The following is a 20,322-nucleotide window of genomic DNA, read 5'->3' as shown; positions in this document are numbered from 1 at the left end:
GCGAGCAGCAGCAACGGTACATGATGGGAGTGATGACTTGGTGGGGTAAGGAGGAGGCTGGGGTCTGGAGGGGGATAGATAGTAGGGTAGGGGTGCCAGACAGTGTAGTGCTGCTGTAGAGCATGCAGGGATGAGGTGGAGAGAGGGTAGGGCAGCTATGTGCAGTCGGGAGGTTATGCGGATGGCAGCGGAGAGGTGGGGGGGGGGGGGGGAGGGAAATGGATAATGAGATAAGTAAAAAGACTCGGTGCATTGGTGGAATGAGGACTGTATGGTGCTGGAATAGGGACAGGGAGGCTGGATGGGTGAGGACAATGACTAGTGAAGGTTTAGGCCAGGAAGGTTACGGAAACATAGGATATATTGAGTTATTGCAGGGAAAGTTCCCACCTGCACAGTTCAGAAAAGCTGGTGTTTTGGGAAGGATCTATATGGCACAGGCTGTGAAGCAGTCATTGAAATGAAGGTTGGCAGCGTGCTCAGCAACCAGGTGGTCCACTTGTTTCTTGGCCACAGTTTGTTGGTGGCCATTCACGCAGACAAGACAGTTTGTTGGTTGTCAAGCCCACATAGAATGCAGCACATTGGTTGCAGCTTAGCTTGTAGATCACAGTTTTCAATTAATCAGGAGAAAATCATTTAGAAAAAGATACTTCTGTGTGGTGCAGGATTCAGGCATTAAGGTACGCAAATGAAAGTTAATTTAGTTTCTGAATTGCCAGTTCTAAATCACTATTTTCAAGAATAGTAAAGGTTAATTTATAATACATTACTGACTAGGACTGGTGAAAAATAGAAAATGACTTGGGTTAATTACATACACAACTCCAAAAATAGTTCACTTTGGAAATATATATGTTAAATTTTCATGCAATTGACAGGAGCACGTACAATTTACATACATGAGAAAGTTGGCTGTAGCAATATCACCTCCCAATAGCTTGCAGTCCAGATTCATTCATGCCATCCCACTTGAGCAGGATTTGCCATTTTTTTCTGGGGTGCTTGCTGACAGTTTGTGAGAGTAAAGGGTAGATTCACTCCCTAACTAAACGTGAAGACATGAGGGTAGAAAAACAAACACCTTTCCACTAACTACAGGTAGTAGCCGTATGACAGTGGACAATCACCAAGGTCAAGTCACAAGTGGACTAACTGAAATGTCTAACATAGAGAAAATTCATGCATATACGTCTCTAAATGAGAAGAGACTATTCTTGTTAATTACGTGTACTACTCCTTGCGAATCCCTCATCACCAGTTCAAATCAGTTGCTTTATCAGTGCATCAGTTATCTAATTACCAAGTCAAGCAAAATAAAATTGTGGCAACAGTTTGTGAACACAATAAACTATTCCACTACAGTGTGGTATTGAATAAATGCTTCACAGAGTCTTGCTGTGGCGGATTAGTTAATCTCAAGTTTTCCACGACATTCAACGTTATTGTTAGGAGATTAGATTTCAGTAGGCCATCAAAAACTAAGATCTCGTAACGTGTACAGTTGTTTGGGAAATGGTCATGGGAATACATGAGAGAAATGGAAGGTGCCCAGTTTCTGCGGAAATGTTAATTTCAGTATAAGTCTGCAGACCACTGCAAGAGACATAGTTCATATGATAGCAGATCATTTCAGCAGTTGGAGTATAGTGTTCTAGTATTACAAAGTTGCTACTGAGAGATGCAGTTGGGACTTTGGCTCCACCAGTGCTGATGTATACAGGTGCCCTTTGTCCATGTGGAAACTGGGTCTGCAAGATCTGGAGCCCATCTCACATTTACACTCATGTTCAGAAAAACCGAACACCTTGAATGACTAGAGATAGAATGTTCATATTCGGAGGACATGTACATTAGTATGTTCTGCCAAAATGATTAGCATTTGAGCCATATCGGCCTGCAGGTTCAAGGTCAGCATTGACATTGCAATGCAACACTGCCTTCCAATAAAATGTGCCTGTTGCTGTAAACTAAAGGTTATGGATCAGTATGGCATATGCACGAAACCTACTATCAAATCAAAGAGTTTGAAAGAAGGTGCATTATTGGCATGAGAGAATGTGCTGGATCCATCCAGGAAATTTCTGCCCATGAGGGACGTTGTGTTTCGGCAGTGCAATGGGTGTGTGTAGAATGGTTTATGGAAGGCCGTAGAACACAATGAGATGGGTCAGGTTGCACCACCCAGACCCGCCACTCTCAAGAGTATCAACACCTCATATGAATGACATTGCAGGACAGATCTGTGTCCTCATCATCTCTGGTGCAACAATGGAACACATTGTATACTATCAGGGGTGACTTTCTGTCACCATTTATTACTGCATGAGCTGTATATGCATCGTCCACTTCTCCATCTACCTTTGATGAGTGTGTAGAAACAGGCTAGATGGCAATGGTGTTTGGAATGATGTCACTGGGGTCAGGAATGACATCAGATAGTGCTTTCAGATGAATCCACGGTCTGTTTGTTTGAAAATGATGGCCACATTTTGGTTCGCCACAGACAGGGGAGCGACATCACAGTGATTACCTTTGTACAGTACATACAATGCCACCTCAAGGTCTTATGTTGTGGGGTGCTGTTTGGTAAAACCACAAATCACTTTTTTTACTTGTCCAGGGCACTGTGACCAGTTTGACCTATGTGAATGACATCCTGCGACACTTTAGCCATACGCTTTCTGCACAACATCCCAGACGCCATTTTTCAGTAATACAACACACAACCACGTTCTGCACGAACACTTGCTTGTTGGTGTCGCAGGATGTCAGCCTTTTTCCTTGGCCCGCCAGATCACCAGACTTGACACCAATCGAAAATGTGTGGGGTATGGTGAAACAATGGGTGCAGTACAGTGACCCATTGCCAACTATGACAGATGAATTTTGGAACCAGGTGAATGCAGCCTGGATGGCTATACCACAGGATGCCATTCGCGCTTTATATGCATTGATGTCATCACGCATAGAACAAGTTATCAGGGCCCATGGCGAACCCTGTGCCCACTAGGCAGCAGGACACATGCTGGACCGAGGTGACTGAAATGCTAATCATTTCTGCAGAACATATTAATGTACATGTCATGTGAATATGAACACCCTATCTCTAGTGATTCAAGGTGTTCTGTTTTTTCTGAACATGAGTGTAGGTTTTGATAACATACATTGCAGCGTGTTGTCCACCTCAGAGGGAGAAGTACAGAATTCTGCTCCACACTTTTTAAATTTATATGGGTGGTGAGATAATTCCTGCCTAAAGGAGGAAAACAATTTCAATACTCCTCTTCAAAGCTGAGAGGAGTGTAGAGATGCTCATAGCTGTTATAGTTTTACTCTTGTCATTTGCATATGGATGATATGGAGTGGATAGTCAACATTGAAGGGAACGTAGATAGACTTTTGAGTGTTTGAGTATGTATATTTTCCTGGTGTAATAAATGTTGATGCTCTTCACGGGTGTGCAGCTGGATTTCATCACCCTTATGACACAATATTCCAATGGTCCAACTGGCAGGTGAGACTGCAGGTGCACACTCACACCAGAACTAAGGTAACATCAGATAATGGTAGCTCCTTTATATTCTCGGAACAGGCTCAGCGCCTGCATGAGAAGAGGAAGGGCTGCCCTCTGCAAAGCGAAGAATTGTAGTACCGGTGAAGGAGAAGCTAACAAAAGTGATGAATTGCAAATTAAGATGCAGCCAGTCGAAAACCAGGCCATTTTTGTTTTCTATGTAATAAAATAGGATTCCACATTTTGTTTAAAGGGATACCTGTGTCTCTACTAATAATGTCTTCGGATAATCATATTTTGATGGCTTCCTTAAGTACACAATCCTAGTAATGGAAAGCCAGAGCAATAATTTGCATCTCTTTAAATCACATATTATGCCCTTCATTGAGATACTGTTCAGAAATGGCAGATTTTCTTCAGCCTGGAGCAAACGTGTGTCATTGATGTTCTGCACATCAATCATGAATCGTTATAAATAGTCTGTCCAGTATAAACCTTTCTGCAGTGACACGGAATTTTATACACTCCAGGCTTCCTCAATCCCAGATTGTCTTTAAGACATCCAAGAAAGGCTCTAATTTTGGCCGAAGCAAAAGGACACTTTTAATGTTGTATTTTCCGGGGGGTTTTGAAATTTTTGAAGAAATACTGCCCGCAGAGAATAAAAAAGCAACTGACTTAAAAGTGCTCATTTTTTTCACATGGTGGTCCAAATTGGAATGCATGAACAGTTTGGTGATTAGTATATGCATTTTGCCAGAAAACAACCTTAAGATAATCCAGTTCCTGCATTAAATTATCAGAATCTGAAACAGCATAAGCTCTCTTGACCAGTGTATGTAAACCTCCCATGCGTTGATATGGTGGATGACAGTTAGTAGCATGGAGATAGCAGTCTGTATGCATAGGTTTAGGGGATGCATTGTATCCCAAAGTCACATTTTCTTTTTTTGTACGCTAAAACCTCCAAAAAATTTAATTAATTTGCCATCTTTTTCAATTTCCATTGAAAACTCGTTGTGTGGATGAAGGCAGTTAATCTAAATACCTATGAGGAGCTTACATTCCTTGTTTCCAAGTGATAAAAATGTCATTACCAATATCAAAAAACATTTGAATTCAATAGTAGTAGTCATGAAAGTGGTACCTTCAAAATCTTCCTGTTGCTGCCAATCTTTTCATTGAAGATTTTGAAGATACTGCCTTCCATGCCATCGCCAATCACAGTCTCAATGTCTTTTAAAGATAAATAAATTATTGTTCCAGCTTCCTGTTAGTGGGATTTGCACTTAAATCAGAGGGCAGACCTTTTCTCTTAGTTCCAGCGCGATTGTGCACCTGAATCTCACCTGAAGATGGCAGCTAGTTGGACCATCAAAGTATCGTTTCTTCAGGATGATGAAATCCACCTGCTGCATACCTGTGAAGATCATCAACTGCTCTTGAACACGTTTTCTGAAAACTATCTTGAGCAGCTAGATCGGCAGCCCAGATGCAATGGAAATAACTTAGACCTTATAGCTACAAACGGTCTAGACAATATCGATAGCACCATTATAGGGAAGGGAGATTGGTGATCATCATGTCACCATAGTGACTATGGCTATGAAAGTTAATAAATCTGTCAAGAAAGCTAGGAGAGTGTTTCTGCTTGAAAGAGCAGATTAGCAGTTGTTAGTATCTCATTTAGACGATGAACTGCAGTCATTTACTTCCATGATGATAGACATAGAGGAATTGTGGGCAGAGTTTAAACAGGTTATAAATCATGCCTTAGACATGTATGTGCCTAGTATATAGATTCAGAACAGAAAAAACCCGCTGTGGTTTACTGATGAAATTAGGAAAATGCTGAGTATATTCTCAATTCAAAAGAGAACGCGCAAATGACAACAGGCAAAAGTTAGAGATTCGTGCATCTGTGAATACATCAATGTACCAAGCATCCAACAGCTACCACCGTCATACCGTAGAGAAATTTCTGGCTAAGAATCCAAGAAAATTCGGGGCCTATGTAAAATTGCTAAATGGGTCTAAGGCTTCCCTCCCATGTCACACATTGACCAGTCTGGTATGGCAGTTGAAGATAGCAAAACAAAAGCTGAAGTTTTAAATTCCATGTGTAAAAATCATTCAAACAGAAGAATCATACAAACATACAGTCATTTGACCATCGCACAGTCCTTTATGGATGATATAGTAATAAGCACACTAGGCATAGAGAAACAACTGAAAGAGTTGAAAACAAAGAAGTAACCAGATCTGGATAAAATCCCAATTCGGTTTTACAAAGATTGTCTGTGGCATTGGTCTCTTATTTAGCTTGCATTTATTGTGAATCTTTTGCCTAGCACACAGGTCTAAGTGACTAGAAAAAAAGTGCAGGTGACTCCTGTGCGTATAAAGTGTAAAAGAATGGACTGACAAAATTACAGACCAATATCCTCAACATTGGTGTGCTGTAGAATTCTGGAACATATTCTGAGTTGGAACATAATGAATTTCCTAGAGACTGAAAAGCTTATATCTGTGAATTAGCACAGTTTTAGAAAGCATCACTCATGTGAAATCTGCTTGCCCTTTTCTCACATGATATACTGTGAACTATGGATGAAAGGCAGATTCCATATTTCTATATTTCCAAAAAGCATTTGATACAATACTCCAATGCAGACTGTTAATGAAGATAACAGCATAAACAATAGGTTCCCAGATATGCTAGTGGCTCGAAGACTTCTTAAATAATAGAAGTGGTACCTTCAAAATCTTCCTGTTGCTGCCAATCTTTTCATTGAAGATTTTGAAGATACTGCCTTCCATGCCATCGCCAATCACAGTCTCAATGTCAGTATGTTGCTCCCGACAGCGAGTGTTCATGTTCGTCAGAGACAAGGGTATAGTGAGGAGTGCCCCAGGGAAATTTGATAGGACCAATGTTATTTTCTGTATACATGAACGATATGGTAGACAGGATGGCAGCAATCTGCAGTTGTTTGGGATGATGGTGTGCTGTGTGGAAAGATGTCGAAGTTGGATGACAGAAGGAGCATACAAGTTGACTTAAAGACAAAATTTCTATGGCAGGTATCTCCAGTTGTAGAAAAATGTGAATGAGTAGGGAAAACAAACCCATAATGTTCAGATACAGCATTGGTAGCGTCCTGCTTGACACAGTCAGGTCATTTAAATACCTGGGCGTAATGTAGCAAAGTGATTTGAAATGGAACGAGAATATGAGGATTGCGGTGGGGAAGGCGAATGGTCAACTTTAGTTTATTGGGATAATTTTGGGATTGTGTGGTCTATCTATAAAGGAGACTGCATGTAGGACACTAGTGGAACTTATTCTTGAGTACTGTTCAAGTGTTTGGGATCTGCATGAGGTTGGATTAAAGGAAAACATGAAAGCAATTCAGAGGTGGGCGGCTAGATTTGTTATTGGTAGGTTCGAATGGCACACAAGTGTTACAGAGATGCTTCGGGAACTCAAATGGAAATCCCTGGAGGGATCTTAACATTCTTTTCAAGGAACACAATTGAGAATATTTAGAGGATTGGCACTTGAAGCTTGCTGTAGAATGATCCTATTGCTGTCAATATACATTTTGTGTAAGGACCATCAAGATAAGATATGAAAAATTAGGGCTCATATAGAGGCATATAGTTGATGGAACATTAAACCTAATCTTCCTTCCTTCCTTCCATTAAATCCAAATCCAATCTTTCTTTCTCTCTCCCTCCCTCCCTCGGCACCCAGACAGTCTTTTGTGCCTCGCTTTGCGAGTGGAAGTGATTAGTAGTGGTACAGGGTACCCTCTGCCACACACTGTACAACGGCTGGCGGAGTTTATATGTATATATAGATGTAGATGTAGACATAATCGCTTTCAGGTTGGTTTGAGGGACTTTGACTCCACCATTGATAACCTGATCCTGTTGGAGGTAGCTGTACAACTGACTTCTCTGTACAGGCATCACCTCATAAGTATTTTTTTTTTTTTTTGTACATTATGAATGTGTATCTACTACTTGGAAGCGTAATATCTTTGTGCAGCTCCATGAATGGGTCTTCCAAGGACTTTTTCAGTCTTGATAGGTTCTCCCCTGCCACATTATATTTCAAATATCAAAATAGCAATATCATGTCTGATTGCTTTGAACGAGAGATCAAAGATAGTTGTTGAAGCGAGACTGTATTTGATATTCCTATGAACAGCAAGCGTGGAGGGTAAAAATCGTAGAGGGAGACCAAGAGATGAATACACTAAGCAGATTCAGAGGGATGTCTGTTGCAGTAGGTACTGGGAGATGAAGAAGCTTGCACAGGATAGAGTAGCATGGAGAGCTGCACCAAACCAGTCTCAGGACTGAAGACCACAACAACAACATGAACAGCAAAACCTCCACATTTAGTAGTTCTGTTCACTGTTCTTTATTTGCAGCTGATTTCTGCATTTGCTGATCTTCCTCCATCCGTGCAACAACAATATGTCAGAGTTTTACTTGACAGATGGATTGCTGGAAGAATAGACTGAGAACAGACATTTTGAGTTCTGTACAGAGGTATGTCTTTCCAACAGAATTCATTCAACCCCCCCCCCCCCCTTTCCCTTGTTTGAGTTGTCTGAACTGAGAATAGTAGACATTGTTCTACATTTCAAAGAAATTGTGAGTTTCCAGGATGTTTTTATTTGATTTTAATGTTATCTGTTTGCTGTATTTTAGGGACTTGAAAACATTGTTTCTAAAAGCTGTAAATATTTTCAAAATGTGAGTAATACCAGGGTTGGAACGTAAATAGTGGCAACTATTTATTCACAACCAATACAATAGAGTTATATGTTTGCACCTGGTAGTGTCCTTCAAAGTAGTCACCAGTGGTGTGTAGAACCCTTTGCCAGCAATGTGGAAGGTGTAGTACACCATTAGCAGTGCCTGTTCTGATGATGGTGCGAATAGAGCAGTCTACTGCCTAATGAATCTCTGGAACAGTTCTGAAGCGAATGCCACGAAGTGGTTCCTTCATCTTTGGAATCAAATCAAAGTCACAAGGATTTAAGTCTGGGGAGTATGGTACAGTACTTACCAGCCCCATCAACCGAACAGAGCAGCCACAGCTTGCGCTGTATGCGCCTGCGCGTTGTCCTGCAAAATGATGGGTGGGTTGTGCAGAAAAGTGTCACCGCTTCTTTCGCAAACCTAGTCGCAGGTGATGCTCCAAAAACCAACCGTAATACAGTGCATTGACGATCTGATGTGGAGGAACGTAATTCGTTACGATAACACCATCACAGTCGTACACGAGAATCACGTAACTTTAGACCCCTCCATTCGCACCTTCAACAGAACAGGCTCTGCTAATGGTATACTACACCTTCCACATCACTGGCAACAGGTTCTACACAATGCTGGTGACTACTTTGAAGGACAGTAACAGTTGCAAACATGTAACTCTTTTGTATCGGTTGTGAATAAATAGTTGCCACTATTTAAGTTCCAACCCTCGTATTTGGTGACCAGACACATGGCAGCTGCTCCAGTTTCATAAAGATTGTGTGTGACCTCAGGTTTTTATAGATATATGATCTATGGGTCCACCAGACCTCCCGATTTAAAAACTTTGAATATGGTGCAGCATGAGGAAATTAGGCTGTCCTCTGGTACTCGCAAGATCAACCTTGTTCCCAGCAGGGAGACTGGTGAGCTGCCACTCGACAACAGGAAACGTTTCATCATAACCTTGCAAGCTTATTAAATACTACCCACACCTCTAACATCTGCAAATAACACTATTGCTCACCCACCAATGAAATGAATTTTTAATAATCATCTGCAAGCAATGTGACCTTTTGAAATATCTGTGAGAATGTTACCTTTTAACGAAGATGTAGTTTATGTTAATGTTTTACACCAAGCTTGAAGCAGATGACCACTTGAACAATTTACAAGACCAGAATTGAAGAAGTGGACAAAAATAAGGAACACCAAAAACTGCAACACATTACCATGCCTTGTATGTTGTAAGAAAACCACTCGCATTCAAAACAAACTAGAGCTGTATCAGAATGGGTAAATACATGTATTGTATGGTTTTCAAGGGAATCTTTTACCATTCTTGCAAAACAGTGACAAGTTCAGATAATGATGGTGGATGTGGATAGCGATCACGCGCCCTTCTCTCCAGAGTATGCCGCAAATGTTCAACACTATAGGAATCTAGTGACTGTGGTGGCCAGCGTAAATGTGGCAGTTCATCCTCGTACTCACAAAAGTCATCGGGGAACTGTACTGAGCTATCTGCAGGCACTGAAGTAAACTGACTGCTGGTTTGTAACTGTCTGAGCATCCATGGTGCCTCGTGTTTTGTGCCTGTTGGCAGAAGAATAACCATGTCCACTCATATGAAGCGGAAGCAAAATAGTCCACAGCTAACAGCGTTCACTATTGGCTGCTGTTCACTCTATTGGCGGATGAGTACAATGCGCTGTAAGAAGTGGTGTGAAGCAGAAAGAGGTGCAGGCTTCTGAGTGCCATCTGGAGTCTGTGCACAGGACTGAGAGGCGCCAGGTGATCGGTTGTGCCTGCATGGTGGCAGTTTTTGTTGTACACTAATTGCTTCATACACAACATAAATATTCCATGATATTTTAGACAGTAACCAGGTTTATAATGGACCCCTTCGCCCCCACCCCCACACCCAAATATCAGGATTTACCTTCCACTGAATTGGTTTTATATAGTGCAAAATTGTATGAGGAAGCAGTAGGCGAGAAAGCTTACAGGAATATTAATGTCACATATTGTATCACACTTGCCGTTGAATCAAAGAGCTGAGCATCTGTATGATGGGGATTGGCACTGGAGGACAAGAGTCTGTGGTTGGTGAAGCCAGCTTCCAGCAGCAACATGCCTCTTACTGGTCAGTCCAGAGGAGCGAAGTTGACCTGACCATCATCTGAATTGGATGCTGTCCATTTATGCATGCCTTTCTTCTCCGGCAGAAGGATCCTTACTTTATTGTGCTCACAGTGTGTCACATTTTCACAGTGTGTGCTTTATGTTTTCATGAGAGCAGAAGAAAGTTTAAGTGGGGGACTACTCTAAATTTCACTTGATGAGTGAGTGTGTGATAACACTTTTAAAGTTTTGTGTATTGTCCAGATTTCAGTCAGAGGCTTGTTGCTGATTATTTTTGTAATGTCTTGCTGCAGAGTAACTGGTTCATCCCTTTTTAAAAAAGTTCGGGCAGTCATGTTTTCTTGATTTATTATTTTAGATTCTTCTCTGTGGAATTTAAATACTTAAGGACTAAAGGAGACAGCTCACCGAAAAGCAGAAATGTTGAGTCGTCGATAGGCTCACACAGAGGAGAGAAAATTTGCTACATTTTGGAGTTATCTCTTATACACCCACACGCATATGCGTGCCTATACATCTGCAAGGAGGGGCGGCGCACTTCCACCCCATAATGCTGTTCCAGTCATTAAAAAAGAAGGGTCTGTCAATAATTACTACTCAATTAGAGAACTGCATGGTGGCATCCATGTTTAATCTCTGCCATTCTCTTTTTTGTTCTAAGAGAAATGTTTTGGGAAATATAAAATGGCACCACAGCTCTTAAAAAACTCAATATAATTTTTCAGTAGTTATTTTCATAAAATTCTAAAAATTTCAAGAAAATAAATGTTTTGTTTATAATTGACACAACTTCTATAAGAGAGATGAATTTTTATTTACAGTTTCTGTTGAAATGAAACATGGTGTTAACAACAGAAAATGAACATTATAGTATCTAAGTAAGGATTTGATAGCAACTGCATTTTTCTTTCTCTAGCAAAAATCGATCAAATGACGTGTTCTTCTATTTTTTGGCCATAGGGATAGGTTCTGGCCCGTCCGACCGGTTAGCCTGCTAGTTTGCTATAAATAATGCACAACGATACCGTCAATGCTGAGATGACACGATATTTATTCGCCCGTTCGGCAATTAATGCAGGACATCTTTTAGACTCAGTGTAAGACAAGGCAAGTTTTGTGCGAAAATGAACAAGTGACTTCTTTGCTGGTTACTAAAGAACTAAGTATAAAAAAGTACTTAACAATTAACATGGAGAAAACAAGAACATGGAAAAAACTGTATAATAAAAATAAATGGTACGAAGTAACGGACACAACACAGTGCTCCTGGCCGCCCGCGTGAAACTGATTTATCGGTGCAAAATAAAATACTTGCTATGTGACAATGGGTGATGCACTCATGAACCGATCTGCACTGCACTGCTAATTGTGGTAGCTACAACAGCCCCCTCGGGGTGCCATCCAGTAAGTGCGCCAGGAAGTGGACGCGCCGACCAGACCTTGTGGTGTGCTGGCCCCTGGAGCTGTGGTGTGCTGGTCCCCTGGAGCTGACGTCCTGGTCGGTGGTGGTGCTGGAGCCAGTGTTGCCGGACCAAGTTCTGGGCAAAGCTGTGTTCGCCGAGTCTCAGTGGGGGATGGCTCGTTGAAGATGTAGGCTGGTTTGACCCTGTCAGTTGTGATAGTGGCTCATTTTCCATTCACAAGAACATCCAGGGTGCAATCTCCCCTAGTGATGATTCGATGTGGCCTGGTGTAAGGTGCCGGGAGGGCCGGTTTGATGCCATTAGTTCATAACATAACATGAGTGCATGTCCTCATGTCTTAAAGGTACCAACAGTTCTATGCCTGGATGGTTGCGGAGATCGGATTTTTCTGACATTATCACGAAGGTAACTGACGAAGGTAGACAGGTATATATCAGGCTGTGGAGTCATACCTACAAACTCACCAGGAAGTCGTAATGACTCTCCTTACTCTAGTTCTGCAGGGGAACTGTCTAGATCAGGCTTGTATAATTTTCGTAAGCCAAGCAGGACCATCAGGAGAGCTTCTGTCCACCTGGTATCGTGGCACATCAGGGATGCTTTCAAAGTGCGGTGCCAATGCTCTGTCATGCCATTACTGGCTGGGTGGTAGCTGGTTGTGTTGTGGTGGATCTTCCCACAGAATGCTGTTAGCTTTGCGAACAAATCAGATTCAAATTGTTTACCGCAATATGTGGTGATGGACAAAGTACAGCCAAATCATGACACCCAGTTTAATATGAAGGCATACTCGAAGGTTTCTGCTGAGACATTGTCCACTGGGGCCGCTTCTGGCCAACGTGTGAATCAGTCGATCATTGTCAGCAAAGATTGATGGCCATTTGAAGATGGTAACGGTTCCATCACACCGATGTGTACGTGAGTAAAACAGGTGGTGGTTTCAGGAAAGCTTCCGATAGGCGCGTGCACACGCTGGCTGACTTTCCAGCGCTGACACTGTATACATCATCAGGCCGACTCAACGGCAGTCTTTCTTCATCCCTGGTCACACGAAGTGATCTGAGATTGGGCGTATTGTAGTTCGTGCTCCAGGATGGCACAGGCTATGCAAAAATGTAAATGTGTTTTTCCTGAATCTTGCGGGTAAAAATGGTCATGGTTTGGCTGTGGACACGCCACAGTGCGACTTGATGCCTGTGCCAGGAACGTTGACTAACTGCAGATCCAATGTAGACTTGTTTTCCTGCAACAGCTCTTGTATTTCCGGATCTGTAAGTTGTGCTTCTGCAAGTTCCATGCAGTCTGTGATGGAGACGCTGCTGACAAGGGAGAGACAATCTGCTACTACATTCTCGATCCCGGATATATGCTGGATGTTCATGCTGAATTATGCAATATACAGTAATTGGTTGTGCTGCCTTGGTGAATAGTTACTATTGTTCTATCAAAGGGCGTATGTCAGCAGCTTATGATCTGTGAATATGGCGAACTCACGGGCCTCCAGCTGAGAACGGAAGTATTTGATTGCGTCGTATATCGCTAAGAGTTCTCGATCATAGGTGCTCAACTTACATTGAGCTGGCGACAATTTCTTCGAAAAGAAGGCTACAGGTTACCACGCGCCATTGTTGTTCCTGAATATCCGCTGCATGAGGTAAATGTCTGCAGAAAAAATTCCACATCCCCAAAAATTGCCACAGCTCCCTAACTGTGGATGGATGTGAGATCTGTAGGATGGCTTCCACTTTGTCAGGTAACGGTAGTGAGCCAGACAGATAGATTCGGTGGCCAAGGAAATCTACTTTTGGTTGACCAAAAATAAATTTTGCTGTGTTGAGAATGGTGCCTTATTCGTCTAGCTGTTTAAAAACTTGTACGAGATGCTGCGAATGTTCTTCTGCCAAGACTGGAAATACCAATATGTCATCAAGGTAGGCAAAACTGAATGGCAGACCATGCAGCAGTGAGTCAATAAATCTCTGCCATGTCTGTGCACCGTTTCTGAGGCCAAAAGTCATGAATTTACTTTCAAATAGCCCGTATGGCGTCTTCTTCGGTGACAGGTATCAGTGTGTATGCCTTGGCACAGTCCAACACGCTGTAAAGGCGGGCACCGCTCAACGTGTAGTTATAATCGCAGAGCAACGGAACTGGGTAACGATCGGGTACTGTACAGACGTTAAGTGCTCTATAGTCCCCACATGGACGCCACGCACCACACTTCTTAGGTACGAAATGTAACGGTGATGACCAAGGACTACTGGAGAGTCACATGACATCCTCTCGAATTGTACTATCAAACTCGGTCTTGGCGATAGCTAACTGATCCGGGGCTAACTTTTAAATTCAACAGGTTAATAGTGGCCCATCTGTGGTCTTTATATAGTGCACTGTGCTATGCTTCACTACTTTAGGCATACCTGGAGGTTTTGTCAGCACTGGAAAATCCCGAAGTAAGGCGGTGTACTCACTGTCTGCTGCTTCAGTCAGCTTGGCAGATTGGATGGTTGCGTGGCACCGGAATCCTGCAGCCATCAGTCCAGTGGTTTGGTCGACCAGGTGTTTGTTGGCAATGTCAAGCATAAGGTTGTAATGAGCCAGGAAGTCCACTCCTATTATTGGCTCGGCAACGTCCACGATCATGAAGTCCCATGCAAATGCTCGGCATAGGCATAAATCTATTTCTAAATGATGTGTACCATAGGTTACAATAGAAGACTTGTTTGCGGCAGCTAGACAGAATGATGTACGAGGCCTATACCATTGTAACATTGTTCGCAGGAAAATACACAGAGCCAGTGTCAATCAAATATTTCTTGCCTGTGTGCTGATCACCCACAAACAGATACTGTGGCACAGACTGGCAATCAGATGAAGTCACCCAGTGGCATTTGGGTATGTGCAGAGTTTGGTACAGTGATGAGCTTGATCACCAAATCTTCTGTGATACCAGCATATCTCCTGCTGTGTTTCAGTCACAGGTGCAGATGAGGCCATTGATGATCTGCCACAATCACTGTTGGTGTTACACCGAGACATCAGTTGGCTGATCTGTTGTGTCAACACATCAACCTTTGCTGTAGGAGCATCGTAGTCGGCGCACGAAACTGTGGCTGACGTGCTCACGCATTGCACAGTTGCTGCACTAATAGGCGCAGGTGAGATAGCGTCCTGTACCTTGTCTGCTAGCTCTGCCACTGTGTCTGAAGGCATTTCCGACTGCAACGCTATTATTGCTTTGATGGCAGGAGGCAACCCACAGCTCCAGATGGTTCTCAGCAGGCTATCATAGTACCAGCGTTGATCTTACTTCGTACGTGCTTCAAGTACTGTGGCAGTTTACGATCTCCAATGTCCTCCTGCGTCAGAACTTGGTGGAGTTGTTCTTCTTGCGAAGCTGATTCTCTGTGTATAAGTTCTGCCTTGAGCCGGTCGTAGGTATTAGTCTCTGACGGCGCAGTAATCACGTCTTGCACTTCCACTGCATACTGACGATCGATGACTAGTGCAAACTTCGTAGCATCAGCGGTTATTCCTGAGTAAAAGAAACTAGCTTCAATTTGCACAAACCACAGCGCTGGATTCTGAGGCCAAAAGGGTGGTAGTCTAACGGTGAGTCTGGACACAGCAGGGTCGGTCGCGGTCAGATTTTCTGTCATCTTACAGTATCACTTTATTTTGTGCATAACGCAAGCGATAAATCATGTCAGGGTCACCAGTTTGGCCATAGGGCTAGGTACTGGTCTGTCTGACTGGTTAGCTTGCTAGTTTGCAATCAATAACGCACAACGATATCTCCAATGCTGAGATGACAAGATCTTTTACGTCAAGGCAAGACTCGCATAAAAATGAACAAGTGACTTGTTGGCTGGTTACTAAAGAACCAAGTATGAAGTAGTTCTTAAGAATTAACAGGTAGAAAAAAAGAACATGGAAAAAAACTATGTACTAAGAATAAACGGCACAGAGTAATGGGCACAACACAGCGCTCCTGATGGCCGGCGCAAAACTAATTTATCCGTGCAAAATAAAATACTTGAGATGTGACAGATGGGTGATGCACTCGTGAACCGAACTGCACTGCGCTGCACTGCTCATTGCGGTCGCTACAGTTTGATCTTTTGTGAGACCTATGGATGAGTTTTATACCGATCTCTACACACTACCATTTTCTGACTTTTTTAAATTCCTTGTCGAAAAAGTAGATGATGATAAAAAATATGCTGTAGAAAGTTGCTTTACCCGTACAAAAGACAAAAAGAATCACTTGTACTAATATTGTGTATCTTCAATTTACATTTTTCTCATTCTTCTTCACCTTTGTCTGCTTGCACCATAACTTGTGCCATGTTTGCCTTGACTGCTGTTGGAACATAAGCATCAAATGGTGATGTCACAGTTTATCAGCATCAAATAATGACGTCACAGTTTCAGGGCTGGGAAGGTTTTTTCTTCCCTCCCCGCAGCAGCCTTACAGATTTGCAGGAACATTCTGATAATTTATCAGTTGACTCATGAACCGGAAACCAGAGTGAGATGATTTAACTGCTTTTTATGCCAGAAGCCCAGCTTGTAAGTACAATCAAGCAAGAAATAAACATTTTCTTCGTAAAGAGTTCTTCTCCACTTGAGATAGTTGAAATTGGTCTTTAATGTGAAAATTACCTTTGTAATTCATCTAGTATGATTTACACTTTCTGGTATGTGATTGCCACTAGTTAACTACAAAAGTCATTAGTGATCCTCTTAATGTAGTTTGTGTGGAAAGGTGGTGTTCAAGAAATCCAAGGATGGTAGAATGGACGTCATAAGCCAATTCATTATTACTGGATGTGTAAATCTTCATCTTAAGTTTCATCCCACCCATGGGGCTCATGGCTCTTTCAAGATTTTGTGCGTGCTGCACACGGAGTCTCGAGTTATTGTGGCCCTTTTTCCCTTCCAGACCTGCATTACCTTCCCCATGCCCTTCCCTCCCTATCCTATGTCCTTCTCCTCTGCCCCCTCCTTCCCCTCTCCGTGTCCCTGTTTAAGTCGGCCCAGCAATCCTCCTGGTTTCTGGCATTCCTCACAGTTTTTTTCCTCTTACTATTTTGCTTTCACCTTCCGTTTTTGGCATTTTTGGCCCCCCTTTGGAGTTTGAACTCCCCTTCTAAACTTTCTGTCTGACGAGAGCCAATGAAGCACCATCAGCGTGTGTCCTTATTGCCTCTTCCGTATTCTCCTCAGTGCCATTGTCTTTTAACACTTTATAGCCAGCATGATAGTCAGTCGGTGTAATGGGGTCATTATGTACCCTTTTGATTGAGCCTCCTGATAACACAGAGATCACACTTCTGATACGTGAGCTGATACCTCCCAATGTATGCCTAGGAGTGGTTGCTTATCAGTCTGAAGCATCAGAATTCCCGGCAGTGGCCCCATGCCAGATGACCTTTGTTGTTGCTGGGTGACGTCCAGAGGGAGAACCCCTGATCGGAGTAAGTGTTATCAAGGAAGGCACTTTGCATGTTAAACACAATAAGCTTCAAGCTGGCCATTTCTCTATGGCCGTCTCTTTAGTTGGGAATGGATCTTTTAATGCTGCTTCTTATAAACCAGTAACCTTCCCTTACCTGGCTACACCCTGGGAGCAGGGCCAGGCATGCTGGCTTGGTGTGAAACCCTTTCCCTGCTACCTTGTCCACACCAGGACTGATGTGGACACTTTCACCGCCACCAAGCTGCTATTTTTTGTGGAAACTATTGAAGACAAGTTTGACAAAATAGACATTCTGAATGAGATGCAGTCAGGTTTGCTGTTGATCAAAACATCTACTGCAGCCGCATGTACTTGTAACTGTCTTGGCAACCTAACGGTGTCCGTTACTCCTCGGGGAGTCATTTTTCATAGGGACCTCGTCCTTAAAACTGGTGAGGGACTCCAGGCCAGTCTAGAATGGCAGGGCATTAAATTTGTTTAATGTGTTCAGAAAGGCCGTAAGGACAATCACATTGATACTGGTGCCTTTATTCTGCCATTTGAGGGTGCAGTTCTCTATAAAGCAACACACACTGTGGAACTTTGAGAAACATAATCTTGGTGTTGGAAAGAATTTTATTTAATCCTTGGTAGCTGCTGCAAACATCTTTGCAATATGTTGCTGTGCATGAACCAGAGAGGTGAAGTTGATTTAAGTGTAGGGCAGATGCTGCCTTCAGCATGTAGGCCAAAGGATCCAAATGCATGATAGGAACTTACTCTTCTTGAGTTCTCTCGGGCTTTAAGACTATCATTCACAAAACAAGCCACTGTTGAATGATGTCTGTGTTCCAACACTTTGCAAGGAATCGATATTGGCTTTGAGGGGTTTTCTCCATCAAGATTCCAACAGTTTAGATTGCCAGTGAAATATGCCCTTTTTCTCATTGACGGATATCTTACATAGTGGTTCATATATAGTGCCGCACGCTTTTCAGGGCCTCCTGGTACTAAAAATCTCATAAATTTTTCCTTCATGCCGATTCATCAGGAATTTGTTGCCCGCAGTACTCTAGTGGAAATGCACAATCTTCAGGCACTTGAAGTTTATACCATAAGATGTTCTCAGCAAGTACAGCAGAGCATATATCTTGGAAAAAATTCACCTGCTGAGTTTGCAATATTGCATTTGTGTCAATAACATTTGCTTCTTAGAAGATTGCACTGCTATGTTCTTTGTGTGCTCATCAATACATATATCAGGACGAATCCCCCTCCCCCTTTTCACCTCCAGCTTCGCTCCCAAAAGTTCCAGTTGGTCATGAAATTGAAACTACAGTGGAAATCCAATGGAGATTTGTGTCAGTGTGTTGCTTAGTGTCTGTGGTATGCCTGTCAGTCACATCACCTTGCACATGTCTTTTCTGGGCATGCAGTGAGCACATAAACATGTGTAGAACAATAATCTTTCCACCAGCCGTGAAGTGTCAACCGATGATCTTGTTCAGCAAGCCGATTGTATGATTTGAGAAAATTATCTGTTCACAATTTCTGTGTTGACTGATTTGTTTCCTAACATTTCAAGGCCAGTGCTCTATACCATCATGAGTGAGAGACTACAGTAGCACAAACTCCTTATGAGGTGGGTTTACGGGATGCTGTCTGTCGTCACAAAACACAGTGAATGGGTGCAAGCTTAATGTTTCTCCAGCACCATGATGGAGAAGAAGGTTTTTGAACAAAATTCTCACAGGGAACAAAACATAAGTCCATTTAAAAATAAAGAAACAGAAGTGCAATCCAAACAATGGATGCGATCTCATTCCATAAGTAAAGCAAAGAAGTGCAAGCAAACCTTCTCAATCAAAAAGTGTATGGCTACCTGGGACCAAAAGGGCATTTTGTTGTTGGAATTCATGGAACCTGGTACGACCATCACTGCAGCCTCAAACATGTGCAGCTCTTCAGTGTCTACGAAGGGCAATTCAGAACAAGCAAAGTTGAATGTTGTCATCAGGTACTGTCCTTCTTCATGACAATGCCCAGCTGTGCAAGCTGCAACAAAGATGCTTCCGCAGCATTTTCAGTGGGAAGTATTTGTTTACCCACCACCTAGTCCAGATTTTGCTCCCTCTGATTTTCATCTCTTAGAAGCACAACATTTTGACACAAACAATGAGCTGCAGACAATTAACAGGCAGCCACCTTCGATGATGAGGGTAGGAAAGTTGGTACCACCCTTTGACAAATGTGTTAAAGTTGAAGTGGCAACTGTGTAGAATAGTCACTGTAAGGTGTAGCTATGTGTTGCATTTAAAACATTTTTTATTTTCACAGTGGTTTCCATATCATGACCCACTAGACATTTTTTAAAAAAGAAAACAAAAGAAAAGAGGCCTCATATAGTGCAAACATTGGGACTTCACAGAGTACCTGATTTTTGTATTGCATGATTGATATGAAGCATTGTTGCCATCTATAGTGAAAGTATCACCCACTGAAATCCAAGATCTTAATTTAGATAATAATTTCGATGCAACAGGAGGCACTCCTAACACAAAGAGTCATGAAATCTTAAGAATTAATAATTGGCATCCTTTTCCTTGGCGCAAGCACTCTGTAGTTCTGAATCAGTAGAGCTTACTAGTAGTCATAAAATTTCAGGCTGTTGGTTTCTTGTGTGGCCCACTTCCAGTCTAGACAGCACACAAAGCCCTTCTCTACAAATAATAATGGCTACTACAATGTACACACAGTATTGTTATTACCCACTTTTCTTTTGACAATTGAAATCTCCAACCTTATAAAATTTAGCTGAAGCGTGTCCTTCATAATCCAACTCAGACTGCAGTTAACAATGTTTTATTGCTGTAGAATCTGATTTTTAGAGATAATTTACTTCCTGTCTTCAACTTTTATGGTAGATCGGATTTGGATACATTTCTAAGAATCCGACCTACTAAGGATGTGGGGAAATTTGAAGAAGGGCAAAAGAGCAGTAG

At 42.3% G+C, this 20,322-nt stretch overlaps 1 protein-coding gene across 1 annotated transcript in view; it reads left to right on the top strand.

Moving 5' to 3' along the window:
- LOC124788215 (protein phosphatase 1 regulatory subunit 16A) overlaps positions 1-20,322 on the top strand; it is an 80,720-nt gene that overhangs the window by 12,783 nt on the left and 47,615 nt on the right. The window lies entirely within an intron of this gene.

The sequence above is a fragment of the Schistocerca piceifrons genome, chromosome 3 (genome assembly GCF_021461385.2).
Source record: "Schistocerca piceifrons isolate TAMUIC-IGC-003096 chromosome 3, iqSchPice1.1, whole genome shotgun sequence".
Taxonomy (NCBI): domain Eukaryota; kingdom Metazoa; phylum Arthropoda; class Insecta; order Orthoptera; family Acrididae; genus Schistocerca; species Schistocerca piceifrons.
This window is presented reverse-complemented; position numbering and strand designations above follow the sequence as displayed.